This window comes from Equus caballus, chromosome 6 (assembly GCF_041296265.1).
Source record: "Equus caballus isolate H_3958 breed thoroughbred chromosome 6, TB-T2T, whole genome shotgun sequence".
Taxonomy (NCBI): domain Eukaryota; kingdom Metazoa; phylum Chordata; class Mammalia; order Perissodactyla; family Equidae; genus Equus; species Equus caballus.
In genome coordinates this window covers 98,501,991-98,519,044 of record NC_091689.1, presented here as the reverse complement: position 1 = coordinate 98,519,044, position 17,054 = coordinate 98,501,991, and the positions used below count along the sequence as shown (strand labels likewise).

At 45.6% G+C, this 17,054-nt stretch overlaps 1 protein-coding gene across 1 annotated transcript in view; it reads left to right on the top strand.

Moving 5' to 3' along the window:
- The window catches only part of PTPRR (protein tyrosine phosphatase receptor type R), a 213,097-nt gene that overhangs the window by 94,785 nt on the left and 101,258 nt on the right, over positions 1–17,054 (top strand). The gene's annotated exons all lie outside the window — the stretch shown is intronic.

Sequence of the window (17,054 nt, the reverse complement as noted above, 5' to 3'; positions counted from 1 at the left end):
CTTATGTTCATTTACTTAAAGTGAATACGTAAATGTAGTCCTTAGAGATTGTAATAAGACCTATGAGAGAAACACACAAAGTACTGAGTCAGAAATCGTAGAGAGGGTAAGGGTGGGGTGCTTCTTAGATAAGATGGGCAGTGGTCTCCATGAGGATGGACGCTTTAGCCAAGACCTGAAGAACGAGAGTAAAGCAACATTTCAAGATTTGGAAGAACAACGTTACAAGCAGAAGGAATAGCCAGCAAAAAGCTTGCAAAGCAGAAAGGATGCCAGTGTGGCTGGAGCATTGGTAAGACAGGAAGATGAGGCAGGGAAGTAAGCTGGAGACACACACACGCAGGGCTGTGTGGGCCACGGTGAGAAGCTGGGCCTGCATTATAACAGCAGTGGGGAAGAAGCTTCAAGAGTTTTTGTGTGGAATAGATGTGATCCAATTTACCTTTTTAGAAGATCTCTCTTGATGCTACGTGAAGAATGGATTGGGAGGGGGCAGGACGGAAGCAGGGATGCTGTAATGGACCGCAGATGCGGATGATGGCAGCTGAGCTTTGTGCTGAGAGTGGAGACAGATCCAAATGGGAAGACTCTGTGTATTTGGAGGCAAAACCTACAGCTTAGATGAGAGAAGAAACAATTCATCGGTGCTTCTCAGGTTGTTATCTGGGCATTTGGGTGGTTAATAGTTCCATTCGCTAAAATGGGAAAGTTAGAAGAATAACAGGTTTAAGAATAGTCGGAATCTCAGTTTTGGACGTATTAAATTTGAATTTCTTTTAGACATCCAGTGGAGATATCAAGTAGCAGTTAGATGCTTGAGTCTGTGGACCTGAGGGGAAACATCTGGGCTGGAGATAGACATTGTGAAACATCAGCATATAGGGTGTGGAAAGCCTGTGACTGGATAATATTTACTAAAGGGTGAGAATGGATAGAACACAGAATATGTCCAGCAAGGAGCCCTACGTCCCATGAGCACTTAGACCTTGGGGGGGAGAAGAGTCAGCGAAGGAAGTGAGAAGGGACACCACTGAAGCCGGAGGAAAGCCGTGTGAGCATGGTGGCACAGAAGCTAAGGGAAGACAGTTTCAAGAAGGGAGAGTAGTCAACTGTGCCAAGTAGCTGCTGAGAACCGGATGAGGATACAAGTGTCTCTTGGACCTGGCAACGCGGCGGTCATTGGTGATCTTGACAAGATCGGTTTTCTCTGGTTGCTGGGGTCCATGTCAGATGAGAGTGGTTGAAGAGTGACATAGAGAGAGGGAAGAGGCAGAGACTATAGATGATTGGTTTGAAAATATTTCATGTGGCACAGAAAACAACTCAAAATGGATTAAAGACTTGAATGTAAGACCTGAAACCATGAAACTTCTAGAAGAAAACGTAGGCAGTACGCTCTTTGACATCGGTCTTAGTGTATTTTCAAGTACCATGTCTGACAGAGCAAGGGAAACAAAAGAAAAAATAAACAAATGGGACTATATCAAACTAAAAAGCTTCTGCACAGCAAAGGAAACCATCAACAAAACAAAAAGACAATCTAACAATTGGGAGAAGATATTTGCAAACCATATATCTGATAAGGGGTTAATAAGCAAAATATATAAAGAACTCATACATCTTGACAAAAAAACCTAACAACCCAATTAAAAAATGGGCAAAAGATCTGAACAGAGTTTTCTTCAAGGAAGATATATTGATGACCAACAGGCACGTGAAAAGATGCTCAACATCATTAGCTATCAGGGAAATGCAAATCAAAACTACAATGAGGTATCACCCCACTCTAGTTAGAATGGCTTTAACAAGACAGGAAACAGCAAATGTTCAGAGGATGTGGAGAGAAGGGAACCCTCGTACACTGCTGGTGGGAGTGCAAACTGGTGCAGCCACTATGGAAAGCAGTATGGAGTATCCGCAGAAAATTAAGAATAGGTCTACCATATGATCCAGCTATCCCACTGCTGGATATTTATCCAAAGAACTTGAAAACACAAATGCATAAAGATACACGCACCCCTATGTTCACTGCAGCATTATACACAATAGCCAAGACCTGGAAGCAACCTAGGTGCCCATCAAGGGTCGAATGGATACAGAAGATGTGCCACATATACACAATGGAATACTACTCAGCCATAAGAAACTATGAAATCCGGCCATTTGTGACAACATGGATGGACCTTGAGGGTATTATGCTGAGTGAAATAAGTCAGAGGGAGAAAGTCAAATACTGTATGATCTCACTCATAAGTAGAAGATAAAAATAACGACAAACAAGCACACAGCAACAGAGATTGGATTAGTGGTTACCAGAGGGGAACGGGGAGGGAGAGGGTGAAAGGGGTGATTAGGCTCACATGTGAGTTGATGGACTATAATTAGTTTCTGGGTGGTGAACATGATGTAATCTACACAGAATTTGAAATATATTACGATGTACATCTGAAAACTATATAATTTTTTGTTTTGTTTTTTATTTTTATTTTTTTGAAGACGATTAGCTCTGAGCTAACATCTGCCGCCAATCCTCCTCTTTTTGCTGAGGAAGACTGGCCCTGAGCTAGCATCCGTGCCCATCTTCCTCTACTTTATACATGGGACACCTACCACAGCATGGCTTGCCAAGTGGTGCCATGTCCGCGCCCAGGATCTGAATCGGCAAACCCTGGGCCGCTGAAGCAGAATGTGTGCACCTAACCGCTGCGCCACCAGGCTGGCCCCATGAAAGCTGTATAATGCTATAATCCAATGTTACTGCAATAAAAAACAAAAATTAAAAAAAAAATATTTCATGTGATGGGGAACAAAGAAATGGACAATAGGTAGAGGGAGATGTGGACCCTATGAAGGTTTAATTCTCAAGATGGCTTATACCTATTTATATGGTTGTAGGGATAACCCAGGAGTAAGGAAGGAACTGAGGATGCAGAAGACGGAGGAGGAGGAAAATTCTTAAGAATACAGCAGCTGGCGGGGGAATGAGTGGAGGGCTTTGCCTTCGATAAGAGCAGGAAAGGACTGTGGGGGCAGAGATGGTGCTTAAATTGTATGCTCAATGTACGCAGTGCTCAGCACACATTAGATGCTCAATAAATGCTTGCTGAGTGACTCAGGTGGACATCCACTCAAGCCCAGGAACAGAGTGAGCAGCAGGTGCGCAGACAATGAAGAGTAAGCAAGAGCACAGAGAGAAATGGCTTGTTCAAAACCCGTGATCAGTCATTGCCTATTTGATCACGTGTTCCCTATGATCCTGATCAGATAGTTTAGGAAATTTCTTTAAAAAATCAAACTGGATATTTTATGTGAAAACACAGACCACATGGTGTTTTGTTGATTTAGTTTTTGGTTTGTTTAGTGTCTCTCATGATCCACTAACTGTGTACTCTCAGAGGGAAGAGCTGTGTTTTCTACTTGGTAACACATTTCAGACCCATGGCAGGAGCCTGATAAATCTGTGATATGCAGGCAATTTCCCTTAGTTTCATGAATATCTTCAGCGCTGATAAAAGTACTGATTATATTAAACCCAAACACACATTTACGAATCGCATATCTATTTTGCCTTAAAGACACAAACTTGTGCTTGGTGGGATCCAAATATTTGTTTACACGGCTGAGCAAACTGTAATGTAAAAAAAGTCTGTGTCCTCTGGTCCAGTTCACAGAAACTCACTTTTATTGCACCCATGTCAGGGCCTCCAGATGAAATGGAGAACAGATTATCTGTTATTAAAAATCAACTAAATATTTTTTGAACATATTAGGACTCAATAAAATGTTTTTGGAAATTTACTATTTAGCAATTGCCTTCCTCAAAGGACGTGATGGCCAGCAATCCTCAAAAATTGAACACTATAAAGAAAGCTCATCAAACAAGCTACATTTATAACCTGAAATATTTAAGATCTTGTTTTCTTTTTATATCAAGAATGAGTCTATTGATGTTAATAAATTATGAAACTTTGTCATTGCATTTGGAGTAAAGGGAATAATAAATTTTGAGGTTCTCATACATTTCTCTAGCTTCATGCAATACAAACAGAAATGATATATACACCCTAATGGAGCGCATGAATAATGAGTCAGGCAGCTGTATTTTCATCTTATGGTAATACAAGAGTGAAAAATAATATACTCGGAAGAATTCTGATGAGTTAATAACAAATGTGAATTTATCTCACATATTCAGTGAATGAGAATTTATGTTATTTTATTCCAGAGTTACTGTGAAATTTTTATTCATAGCTTGTTAGGAAATCATCAGAGATTTCATCTGTCATTAGTCTGTTCTGAAGCTCTTCCAGCATCCTGATTATTTACTTGAACTTTCTTGAGACTTTGAGCGATACTGTATAACAGCCATCTTATTTAGAAAGAATTTCGGCCTAGGAAATAGAAAATTTAATTTAATTCAAATCAGAGGGAGTAGCAAAGAGTCCCTGAGGAGGGGTCATTTAAGCTGACACCTGAATGATGAGACGAGTGAGGCAGTCGAAAGGGACAGAGGGGGGCATGTTGGGGCGTGTGGCACCCCTGGCGTCAAAGGACCCCGTGTCCCTCACCACCCCAGCGTGAGGCTAAGACCTGCATTCCCATGAGACCCCGGGCAGCCTCCCCGAGCCCGCCTCCCACGCAAACACCACCCGTCCCCAAATGGCCAGCAGTCTCCGATTCTTCCTCCCTCATACTCGCTGGGATCCCAGGAAGACGTCGACTTCCTCCTGAACGCAGTTCTTTCAGTTCTGCATGACACACAGGAGACTCCTGCCTTGCTCCCTCGGGTCCCCTGCCCTGGGGTCCCCTGTGCCTCAAGGTCACAGCTGTTGGCAGTGGGGACATTTGCCAGCGTGCGCATGGCTTCCAAGACGGCGGCTGATGCCGTGGGTCCCTCCAGAGGATGCTGTTGGCTGGTGGCTGCCGAGTCTCCTTGTTGGGGACCCTGCTTAGCTGGCCGACCCCCCGAGGGCTGACTCTCTGCTCTGGACGGCTCCATTCTTGTGTGCCCCTAGATTATGTGTGTGTCTGAAATGGGGTTTTCTTTTGTTTTGTTGTTTCAGGCTTGATTTCCCTGGAGTTCTGGCACAAGCCTGGACCCCCATTCCTCGTTCCTCCTCTTCCACTTCAGTGAAGTCCATTGTCCTTAAATCCTTCTCTCGAGACCCAGCCCTCATTTCCCCAGCACAGGCTTCTTCCCAAGGAGCTCAGTGGGTAGAACAGACTCATGGCTGTTTCTAGCTCACAGGTTTTTCTAGTGATGCCAGATTTTCCTGAGTCCCTAGGTGAACACCATTATTTCAAGCCATGGTCATCCTCATATTAATTCTATATTTTTGGCACCTAAGTTTCTCAACCAACATCTTTTACGAAAGGTTTTTCAATATGTGATTACATGTGGATTTTTAAAATTCCATATATGATTCCAGAATCTTCATTTGGTGCCTACGAGGGGACCTGGAGACAACACGTCTGGCTGGATCAGCTACCCCCCTCTCCCTCATCTCTTCTAACGTTGTTGAAAGTTCAGTAGTAAGGAAATATGATTACCTTGTAACAGACTGGAGGAGTTAGGGTGTGTATAGAATTCAGAGTAAATTGTAACCTTAATAAGAGATATGACGGGAAAGTTCACCAAGAAACAAGGAGTCATTCCCCACACCACCTGAGTCTGAGAGCAGGGTCCTGGGTGGGTCAAGGCTGTAATGTAGAAGAAAGAGGAGATGAGAATGGAACCTGGGCCCCAATGTGGAGACATCAGAGAGGAAAGGGGACTGAGAAGGAGTGGCCAGTGAGTAAGAAGCAAAACGCGGCCAGCGAGGAGTCATGGCAGCCTGGCGGGGGGAGGCGGCCAGCGCGGAAGAGGGAGACCTCCAGTCAAGGCCGCTGGAGGGTGAAGCAGAGTGCAGAGGAGGGTGACCTCTGGGGGCAGCACGTGACCTCTGGGGGCAGGACCCTGACCTGTGGAGGCAGCAGCATGACCTCTGGAGGCAGCAGTGTGACCTCTGGAGGCAGCAGCGTGACCTCTGGAGGCAGCAGACTGCTGTGCGTGCAGGAGCCGTGCAGGGAGAATGCAGGTGGAATGGAGGAATTGGAGACAAGGAACACGGACAACTCTTGCGAGACCTTCGTTTGGAAGGAGAGCAGCAAAAAGGGGCGACAGCTAGACGGGAGGTCTTTCGGTCTGTTGGCTTTTGTTTTAATGTGGGAAAGCGTACAGCGCGTTTGAAGGTAGGTTAGGAAGAGGACGGGGAGGATGAGCTGCGTCGTCAATGCGGGAAAGGGAGGAACCTCCCCCACGGTCACCGCCGTCCGTGCCTTAATGTGCTCATCCTTCGTGCTCTGACGTTCTTCTAAGTGGCTTCTCATTTTTTACGATAATGCTGCAAAGAAAATCTTTGTGTCTGTTTTTTATGCATTGAAATCATTTCCTTGAGATAAACCTGAGGTGGATTAAAGATCATGAACATGTTTAAGACTCTCGACGGCGCCCTGATCTTTAAAAGGCAGTGTGCCGTGCCACCGGAGATGTGAATGGTTGTTTACTGCACTCCCGCTGGAGCTGTGCGTGCATCTCAGCGCCGTGGTCCATGGCCCCCCGCGGTGGCTCCACCGCCTGTGCTCACGGACTGTCGGCCCCTTGGAGACGGAGGTCATGCCTTAGTTATCTTCGTTCCCTCCTTTATTCAGACTAAGCATTTCACTAATAATAATAATTACAGCAGTCGTTTATCTGAAACCCCTGTGTGTTAAATCATAATGGTGCGTATAGGTGGTGGGAGGACAGTCACCGTTTGTGGCCATTTGAACAGCAGGTCATTACTTGGGCTCCACTGCAGTCACTTTAACTTCCCCATCAATGAAAGATCAGTAGTGACCCCTGCTCTCTAAGGGGTGACAATCTGTGAAGACCCTAGCACAGACGAGGAGAGTTTGGGAGGAAATAGTGGGGCTTTAGGGAGAACTTTATCGTGAAAATATCCTGTGAACATATCATTTTTAAAAGACAGAAAGAAAACCCCTTCACTCAGCACAGCTGGTCTGTAGCCCGTAAGTTCTCCTCTTACTGTTTTGCTAATTACCAAGAAGAAAAGCCTGTGAACCTCCACTCCAGGGACTGGGGGCAGGGCCCCCGGGGCGCGGCTGCTGCAGGAGGCCCGGGTCAGCGGTGTCTGGAAATAGCAGCAGGCTGCTTCCTTGGGGGGGCGGCCGAGCGAGGCTTCCTTGCAGCCAGGGCACAGGAAGCTTTCCATTAGGCCAGCTTGCTCAGCGAGGAGCACGTGGGAAGGGAGCAGATGGGGGTCAGACTCAGCCCAGCGTCTGGTTGGTGTCCAGACAGGTAGGCGCCTCTCTCGGGACAGTGCGGTGTGAGGGCAGGAAGGCGAATCCTGAGATTCATGTGTGCGTCTGTGGTGTTCGAGTGAATCAGGAGGCTCCTGGTGAGGTCGAGGGGAGTGTCTTTTGGCTCTGAGTTTGAAGTTAAAAGAAACGCTATGCAGTTACTCAACATCTCTAAACAGTGACGACCCTCCCACTATCATAAGAAGTTTCTCGTAAAATGTAGATCCATCCTAAAGAGAATGAATTCAAATACGTCTGCTTGGGCAGAACTGAAACATTTCACAGAAGATGCCAGGTGGAGCAGGTGTTTTCCTGGTTTATGTGGCGTGGATGCTACACTGACCCTGGGGAGAAGGTGACTGCTCACATCTGTGATAACGAGGAAAAGAAGCTACCGCGAGCGAAGTCACCAAATCCAGACGTTTGCGTCATAACGAGGTCTTGGGGACCCTGCCTTTGCAGACAGGTTTCACTAAAAGACTAACCAGCACCTTGCATCGTAGTCGGCTGCGTAGACCAACGCATGAGAGGTGACACCTGGAGACATCCTAGCCTGATTCCCAACCAGGACGCAGCTTTGTTGTTTCTACCAGCAGATCAGGAAGCCTGTGAGTGAGCCTTGGCTGTCCTCACAAGAATTACAGCCCAATTAAAACCATGTATGAATTCATGGGTTAATCTACACAGAAAGTGCTGTCCTCAGGGGCGAAGTTTACAAGATATTCAATTCACTTACGTGTATTTCAAAACATTTGTGTTTAGTTCCCTCTGTGTTCCAGGCAACGATGAAGTTCAGGGCATACAAAGATTAAGAATAGAATTTAGTTTGAGTGTTTAAAAATGATATAGTGGTTCTGGTGTTGGTGCAAAGTTAAGGATAATTCTGATTTTGTCTGTGGTCCGTGATGATGACTAACAATGTCAAAAACAGTGCGTCTGGTGACTCCATCCATCTGAATAATAGAATAGGATTAACCTCCTGTCTGATTCAATATTGCAGAAAACAGTCATCAAGATGGCCCCAATAGTATATCATTTGATTCAAGAAGTCAGTCTTTATTTGCCATGAAATATAGCACTGCCAGATTTCTTTTTTTTCTTTCAGTGTTTCTCTAGTGTGAAACATGAGTAGATAATTATGCCAAATCATGGCTTGGCAATAATTTTAAAGTGGGATTTAGGGTTTAGCAGCAAGATTTCAGACCAAAGAAAAACAAAATTTTTTAGTGATTTTCCTCTTAATATCTAGTATATAGGTGATTTTTAATAGGAGGAGGACCAACCTGTTTAAATCTGTCATTTAATAGAATTTAAAGCCTGAAGGAAGATGTGGCTTCTTAATTTTTACACCAAAATATCTTCCGTTGGAGCTTCCACGGTCTTAAATTTATTTTTTAAATTGCTAGCATGAGTTGCTCGGTTGATAATTGATGCTGGGTTGTGTTCTATGAAATTAGCCTTGTCTATATTTAGCTGTAACAAGGAGGAATAAGCTATATATAGTCTCCTTTGTTCTTCTGATCAATCCATGCACGTCTATCTAACAATTTAATAATTAGATCAGCGATACAGCAATGCTAATAAAGACCATGGCCCCAGTCATGCTACGAGGGGAATAAAGGTATTCCAGGCAGGACTGAGAAGTAATAACAGGATGAAACTGGCACCATCATGCTGTGCATTAAAGTTACAGACAGCGTCACTCAGAGTCTTTTCTAGAAATGAGATGGTTCTTGGGCAACTAATCACAAAAATAACACGTTGTGGAAAATCATACACATTATTATTTTGCTGTCTCCTTCTGTAGATGAACAAACCACAAGAACATTGACTAAACCTTATTCCACGTTCTGTCTTTATTCATTCTTAGTTATGCAGAAAATTGTTAATTCCCACTGTGACAGAAAAATCAAGATTACCGAGAATAAAAGTTGAAAGGACACTAAATCATAGAGTTTTTATTTGCATCTCAAAAACACATGCCAATAAAGCTGGTTTTATTTTACCCTGTTTCCTGGAGAATTGGGCAATTCACCAGAAGAGTGAAGAACAGAATCCTGTTCCAGTCACTGAGGTCAGACAGAAACTGCTTCAGGGAGGGAGCAGAAATAAATGTGAATTTGTGACGTCCTTCCGTGGACGTCAGCCTCCAAGCCACCTGTGAGCAGACCAGCGGCCCAGAGCCTTGGGGTACCCTGCCGCTCACGCTCAACCTCCTGCTTGTGAGACGATGACAGGCCCAGAGGATGGACTCCTGTGGACTGACCACGAGCACAAAGAAAAGGGAGCCCTCGCCGTACTGTCCCCACGTCTGGAACAGGCCCCAGTGGTCTGCAAGGCTGTTAATTTCTTCACTTTTTAAGTGGTATTTATAGTTGTTTTTTTTTTATAAATTTGCTTCTAGGCAGTTTTAGCTGCTTTAACTGTATGCTACAGTTTTTTTTTTTTAGATTTTTTATTTATTTTTCCTTTTTCTCCTGAAAGCCCCCCGGTACATAGTTGCATATTCTTTGTTGTGGGTCCTTCTAGTTGTGGCATGTGGGACACTGCCTTAGAGTGATTTGATGAGCAGTGCCATGTCTGCGCCCAGGATTCGAACCAACGAAACACTGGGCCGCCTGCAGCAGAGCACGCGAACTTAACCACTCAGCCATGGGGCCAGCCCTGGTATTTATAGTTTTGATGGGTTGGGACAGTATAGGTTTCTGACTAGAAAGCCAAGTGCTTGGGGGCTGAAGGACGACTATTCTGCCCTCAATGTCTGTTTCCGAGCACCCCTAAAAGGCACCTAGGAGTCAGTGTGGTCTCAGTTCTCACCGAGTTGAGACAGTCTCCTCTGTCTGTTCAGGAAATCGGAGTGAGTGGAGCTGTCACGGCTGTGAGGGTTAGTCCGTCACCAGGACGGGGCTGGGTGGAGAAACCTGAGTTTGTCTGACCGCGTTTTCAGGCACCCTCCGCCCAAGTGTTGGACTTTTGTCTGTACAGGGTTTCTGCCTGGCCCGATTCCAGCCGTTTTTGACTTGAGCTTTTGGCTGCTGTGTTCTGCCTCCAGCTTGAGAAATGCTGCAGGAAGGGGAGGGGGCGTAATTTAGGGGAGACTGAAGAGAACCAGGAATAAGAAGAGAGGGAAAGAACACTCAAGACAAGATGGAAAACATAGTCAGGGGATGGATGTGGAAAGCTCTGTTGACTTGAACATGTTATAACGAGACCTGAACACTCTGTTAGAAGCAAGTAGCTCACTATTATATTTGTTTACTGTACCCAGGAAATATCTATTTTTGGTTAAGTCGTGATTTTTCTCCTGTCTCTAAAGAACTTTGTGTTAAACCTCTGTTTGCTTCTATTTTGTCCAGAAATGTTTGTGACTTTTATAAAAACATTTTTGCGAGCATGAATGGACACGAAATCACCAAGAATAGGAATGATCGCATCGTGCAGGCAGGTGGAGCGCTGGTCCACCACCCGTGGGGCCTGATCTCCTCTGGGGGTTTGTATTTGGAAGACTCAAGACCTTCACCATCTCACGATTTTTAAAAGTAGCTAATTATAAGGATGAGGTTTACTCCAAATTATGCAGAATTTAAAGTTTTTGGAACAATGTATAAATGTTCTTTGCTTAATTGCTGAGTTTTATGAGTCTTTAAAGGCAAAAGAGAAGGATTTTTTTAATAAGAATGTTGTTAGGGGGTGTGAGAGGAAACACTAATTGAGAGGTGATGTTAAAACAGAGAAGGGAGATTAATTAAGTGAAGGAAAAACTAGGTTATAAAAAGCTTTTCAAATGAGTAGGATAAGGGCATCTCATCTCGTCACTAAACTGACTCTTTCAATATTAGTATTTAATTTGTTGTAGTAAAGAGAAAAGAAGAAAAGATGATGCATGTGAATTTAGTTCAGTGTCTGCAGAGTCTTCTACCCTCTTTGGGATTTGGGGTGACCGTCCGCACAGCCGTGGTGTGAAAGTTCAGGTAGGGAGTGAATGGAAGCAGAGACTCTGGAATCAAAGAACCCTCCCTAAAATGTGCCGTTTTAGACCTAAACCTCAAATGTGTATTCTCTCCGAAGATTATACCATTTTAACAAAACCAGGTTTCCTTGACCGTTGCTCCGTCCTCCACTGTAGATTCCCGAGTGGCTTTGGCTAAAGCTCCTTGACAGGTGCGACAGTCAGTAAACGTGAGCCCCGCAAACTCGGTCGGGCCGCCTCTGCGTCTGCTGATGTTGTCACCGTTCCGGGGACAGAGCACGGACGTCCAGCCAGCCCCTGGAGTTGCCGCTGCACTTCTCCTCTGACTGAACATCCAGAGAAGCGGGTCGTTCTTTAGCTGCTGTTAGCTGTGATGCACGGCAGATCCCCGTCTTTAAGCAAAGTTTGAGGAGCGCTGTCCGTCTGTCACTGTGGGCTGTCTTCTGTCTGATGGCTCATGCAGCCCTTAGACGCCCCGTGAGAGGGTGCAGTTTTCATCCCTGTCTGACAGATGAGGAACCTGAGGCTCAGGAGAGTTAATGAGTGGACCGCGGCCCCCAGCCTGGGACCCTCAGCCTGTCTCTCCCTCGAGCGTCCTCCTGACCGTTGCATTAGGGGGCAAAGCTGTCTCCTCTGGCATTTGCTGTCCCACCTGCGCTTCCAGACACACAATCGCGGGGCAGAGCAGTGGTGGCGTGGGCGGCTCAGGGTGGGAGCCCCATGCACCAGCTCCTCCCTCCACACAAGAGGTCACACGCCTTCTCTCACTCACCGCCGTGTTCCTCGAGCTCCTTGTGAATTGCTGTAATTGATGAGCTGCTCTGCCGACTGCGCCGCCCGGAACCAGAGCAGAGCGGGGCTGCGAGAGACTCGTGAAGTCGGCCTTGACTTGTCCTCGGTGTGTCAGGTGTCCCTCTGACCAGAGCTCCCATGCTGTGGCTCCACGTGCTAGAAAGGCTGGCTCCGCTCAGTGAGGGCGTCTCAGAAAGGAAGGCTGAACCCTCTGCTGCCGCTGCTGTGCTGTCCTACGTCAGGGGCAGACTCTGGGTTTGTGACCCCTTCCAGCCCGCTGTGGAGCTCAGCTCTCCCACTTGCTAGCTACACGGTGTTGGTTGTGACAATTCACGTGCTCCTTCATTCCACAGGGCTTGTTAAGCCTCTGCCATGTGCCGTGTGCTGTGCTGGGCCCGGGACAGACCAGAGACCAGCCTGACAAGGTCCCCACCAGTGGGGCCCACATTTTAGTGAAAGGAAATACACAATAAACAAGTAAACAAGCTACAATCTGTCAGATCTGATAAATGCTATGAGAAAATAAAGCAGGAGGATGGCGGGGCCTGCCCAGTGGAGCAGCAAAGTGCGCACATTCCATTTCCACGGCCCACGGTTCACTGGTTTGGATCCCGGGTGCAGATCTATGCACTGCTTGTCAAGCCATGCTATGGCAGGCGTCCCACATATAAAGTAGAGGAAGATGGGCATGGATGTGAGCTCAGGGCTAATCTTCCTCACCAAAAAAAAAAAAAAAAAAGGCAGGAATACGGCATAGGGAGCAGCCAGGCCCGGAAGGCCTCTCTGAGTCTCTGAGGAGGCAGCATGTAAAGTGAGCTGGAAGACCAGAAGGAGCTCCATCCAGCGATGCTGAACAGCCCTCTGCAGGCGAATGCCAAGGTCCTAAGGGGAGAATGGGCTCTACTTGTCTTAGGGACTGGAAAAAGGACCAAGTGCCTTGAGAGAGGGATACGAGATGAGGTTCAGAAGTAACAGGAGCCAGAGAAAGTAGGACCTCTTAGGCCCATGTCACTGAATTTTACTCTAAATAGGATAGAAAGCCATTGGGTGATTTTAAGTAAAAAAGAGAAGCTGAACTCTTTGAAAACAAATAGATTTTAAAATGGATTCAAAAGACCCAAGAAACTATAAATATTGTGTCGTTCCTTGTGTGGAACGGTTAAGAGAGGGCATCCCAAAGAATAAGCTGGCAGAACTCAGAAGATAAATGAAGATAATAATAAAACTCAAATTGCAGAAATGAACACCACATTGGAAACAAAAGAAATAGAACAGATTCTGCTGAAAACATATGAGGACAGTGAGCAGGCCTGAGGAAATTTTGACTGAATAAGGATATACAAGTGGTAAGAGAAAAGAAGTATGTACGACAAAGCCGTTAGAGAGAAAGACAAAGAATGTAAGGTTGCCTAAGTGGCGTCCTTGAAGATGAGCCAAAAAATATTTAGAAGAAAAATCATTCAAATGTGTATTTGGAGAAAATATTTAAAGAGGTAAAGAGTCTGGAATGTGTAGACTTCAAGGGCATACACACCCCAAGCAGGAACTATGAACGCAGGAACGCCTGGTGACGTCTTGTAATCTTAAACTAAAGACTCCTATGAGATTGCAAGCAGAAAAAGCAAGATATCTACAGGACAGGCTAGCCTCAGGCCAGGCTATTTTTCACAGCAACGTGCAACCCCAGAAGCCCTTCGAATAATAGCAGCAGAGTTCAAAGGCAAAAAATTAAAATAAGGATTGAATCATGAATTTAATATCCAACGAAGTTGTCATTTATTGTTAAAGGCACCATAAATATCTTCTCACTCACCTAACGCCTCAGGAAATACGGCACTGATGACCCCTGCCTGAAAGATGCTGTTTGATCATGAAATCCAGCTAAATAAGAGACACACCAAGACAAAGAATTCACGCGTGGTGACATCCATTTAAAAAAATACCGCTCACGGGCGCTGAATCCATTTGAATATATGACTGACACCATGGACTTTCAAACCCTTTAAACATAGCGCTGGGGCCGGAATTCAAGTGCTGCATTTTGACCAGTCCCGTTGGACTGATTTATTTCGAAGGCTCACGGGCTTCAGCCGCCTTAGTGGACAGTCTGGTGACCAAAGGAAGTCTTACGAGGAACAGTGTCTCCTTTGTAGGGCGTGGAACGGGAGGGAACGGAGGCCCCAGATAGAGCAGTCGACTCAGGAGCGTCTTAACAAGCCAGAGGAGTGTGAAATCTTCAAATTTTTCGTTATGTTTAATTTTTTCTGTATGTTCACATATTTGTAATATCAATAAAAATACTCACTTGTTCTCGTATGTAACTCTCTTTGGGTTGTTTACTGCTGTGAAGTGGCTGAGTGTTTGCATTTAGAAAGAGCGTTTTAATCTCTGTTGTCATTGCCGTGGAAATTGACATCCTGTCCCTGTTGTTCCAAGTTCACATCATGGGATGGGGAGAAGCTGTGCGTTCTAGCATCTACCCAGAAGGAAGGAGGGAGCATGGGCCCTAACCGCAGGAAGCCATGAACTTCTATTTTCTCTGAAATGAAATTCTCATTGCGCCTTGAATCCTTTCTTTTTCTCAAATTGCACTAATATATGATGTCGGGCACGTATTAGGCCCTTAAACGTTTGTTTGTAGTACTGTGTTTTAGCATCACTGTTTTCTGGAGAGAGGTCAGAAGTACATGCGTGCGCCGTGGAGTCAGTCCTGCTTTTCACGGGCAGGCAGAGCGCCCCGGCCAAGTCTTCAGATGTTTTGATGCCGTGAATCAGATGACTACATCTTTGAACTAATTTCTTCAACTCACGTCTTCACTTTAGGCAGGTGGTCTAAACCCGTTTCAAATGTACAGCTTTCACCTTCTTGGAAAGCTGCCTTTCTGTGCGATTTTTAGTCTTGAGCTCCCATTTCAGTCTGAGGGACTTAGACGCTAATGCTGTTTCCACAGTAACAAGCCTCACGGTAATCACAGCCCTGGGAATTGAGTTCTCAAGTGTGTGCACAACCCCCTTGACTCCGGGTTCCCAGCATAGACTGCTGGCTCCAAATCCTGCCCACGGGGACCAGGGACGGGCCTGCCTGCTCACCTCTTGACAAGCACTGCTGATGAGCCACAAGTCCACGGCCCACAGGCTGCGGGAACTGAGGAGACGTCCTTGGCCTTGCAAAGAAGTGGGTAAGCAGTGTCCAGTACAACGCCCGGCTCTTGTGGCAGCGTCCACAGCCTTGCAGAGCCGGAGGTAAGCTGTTGGAGAAGAGGACGCCTCTGCTTCTCAGAGCCACCAGGTGGACTGAGTTTTTCTGATCTCCTGGATTTTCTGGGTAGATTCATACAACAAGCTTAAAAGTACAATGTTTTTCTCATTCCAAATCCTACTCGTCCTTCAGGGTTGAGCTTAAGTCTTACTTTTCTGCATTAAATTATGTTGTTAGACATTGGAAACATTTTTAGACTATAGGAAAGTAAGGGGAATAATATAGCAAACAGTTGTGTACCATTAGACGATTTTACTTAATAAGAAAGTATTACTGATGGTGTGAATGTAGCTTTTCTACCCACCTCCAACGTAATTCTCCTGTTCCCTCCACAGAAGCAAGCTGTACCTTATCGTTGGGCAGTTGGGTAGAGTTTTTCAATGGTTCTGCCCATTTCTGGATCTCAGTTCTTTGCAAGGAGTCCAGTGACCGAGCTCTACGGCCGCCGCCCCCTGCCCCCTCGGGCGTTAGAAGATGCCAAGGTGCCAAAGGCGGCAGGGCTTCACTGGGCCGTTGGACTGGGAGCCCTTACTCCTCGTCTGACCTCCCCAGCCCCATCTGATTGCTGTAGCACTGAGCATCCGGTCCAGCTTCCGACCGCTCGTTCTATACCAGCTTTACGTATAGAGTGTGTCTCATCTCCTGACAAACAGGACATTCTTGAAGCAGCCTCCGTCTCCTTTTCCAGCCACCCAGAAGAAGGTCCTCTGAGAGCTCTTGCGCTGTAGTAGTCTACACTTGGAAGCCAATCTCTTTATCAGAGACGTGTGCCTCCCCTTACAGAATAGCTGATACCACAGCCATCCCGCAGTTATTGATAACCTACTGTGGTCAACTTAGTGAACCAAGCATGATAAAATATAAGATATGCATAAAGATTTGCTTTCCCCCTCCTTGCAAAGTATCTATCTCAAATGATTATGATGCATTTTTGAAAATACACAGTGAATTAGCTCATGGTTTAAGTGTAGTAACAGCACGCATGGGTTAAATTAAGGCTGTATTATTAATTTCGTAACTTGATTTGTGTTTTGGGAATTTTTAAATGTTTGGTTGTCTTTTCCCAAAAGAACCTGAAAACAAAGAGTGTTTGCCCAAACAACTGAATGAGAATTGTTTACCTTATGCCGAATTATCAGTATCACTGGCTTCTTTACCAGCATTTGAAAATGCATTGTTGTACCTCATTCTTGCGCCCACACTGGCAGCGGGTCAGCGCGTGGAGAAATGAGGGGTCTGGTGTTATTGACCTTACACGGCAGCCTCCTCTCCGTGACCACGTGAACACAACTTCAAGGTGGCCTTCAGTGTGCATTACTGAAATGTACTTGGCCACATATTTCATTTTGTCATCTGGACTTAAACCAAGCCAAAATAAACCAACACACATTTCAGTGAAGTTCTTTATGAATTGATCAGTTATTCGCATTATTCATTATAACTAGACAAATTGCATTATTATACAATACACCATCTTTCTTTTCTTTTCTTTTCTTTTTTGAGGATGATTAGCCCTGAGCTAACATCTGCTGCCAATCCTCCTCTTTTTGCTGAGGAACACTGGCCCTGAGCTAATATCCATGCCCTTCTTCCCCCACTTAACACATGGGACACCTGCCACAGCATGGCTTGATAAATGGTGTGTAGGTCTGCACCCAGCGTCCGAACGGGCGAACCCTGGGCCACCGAAGT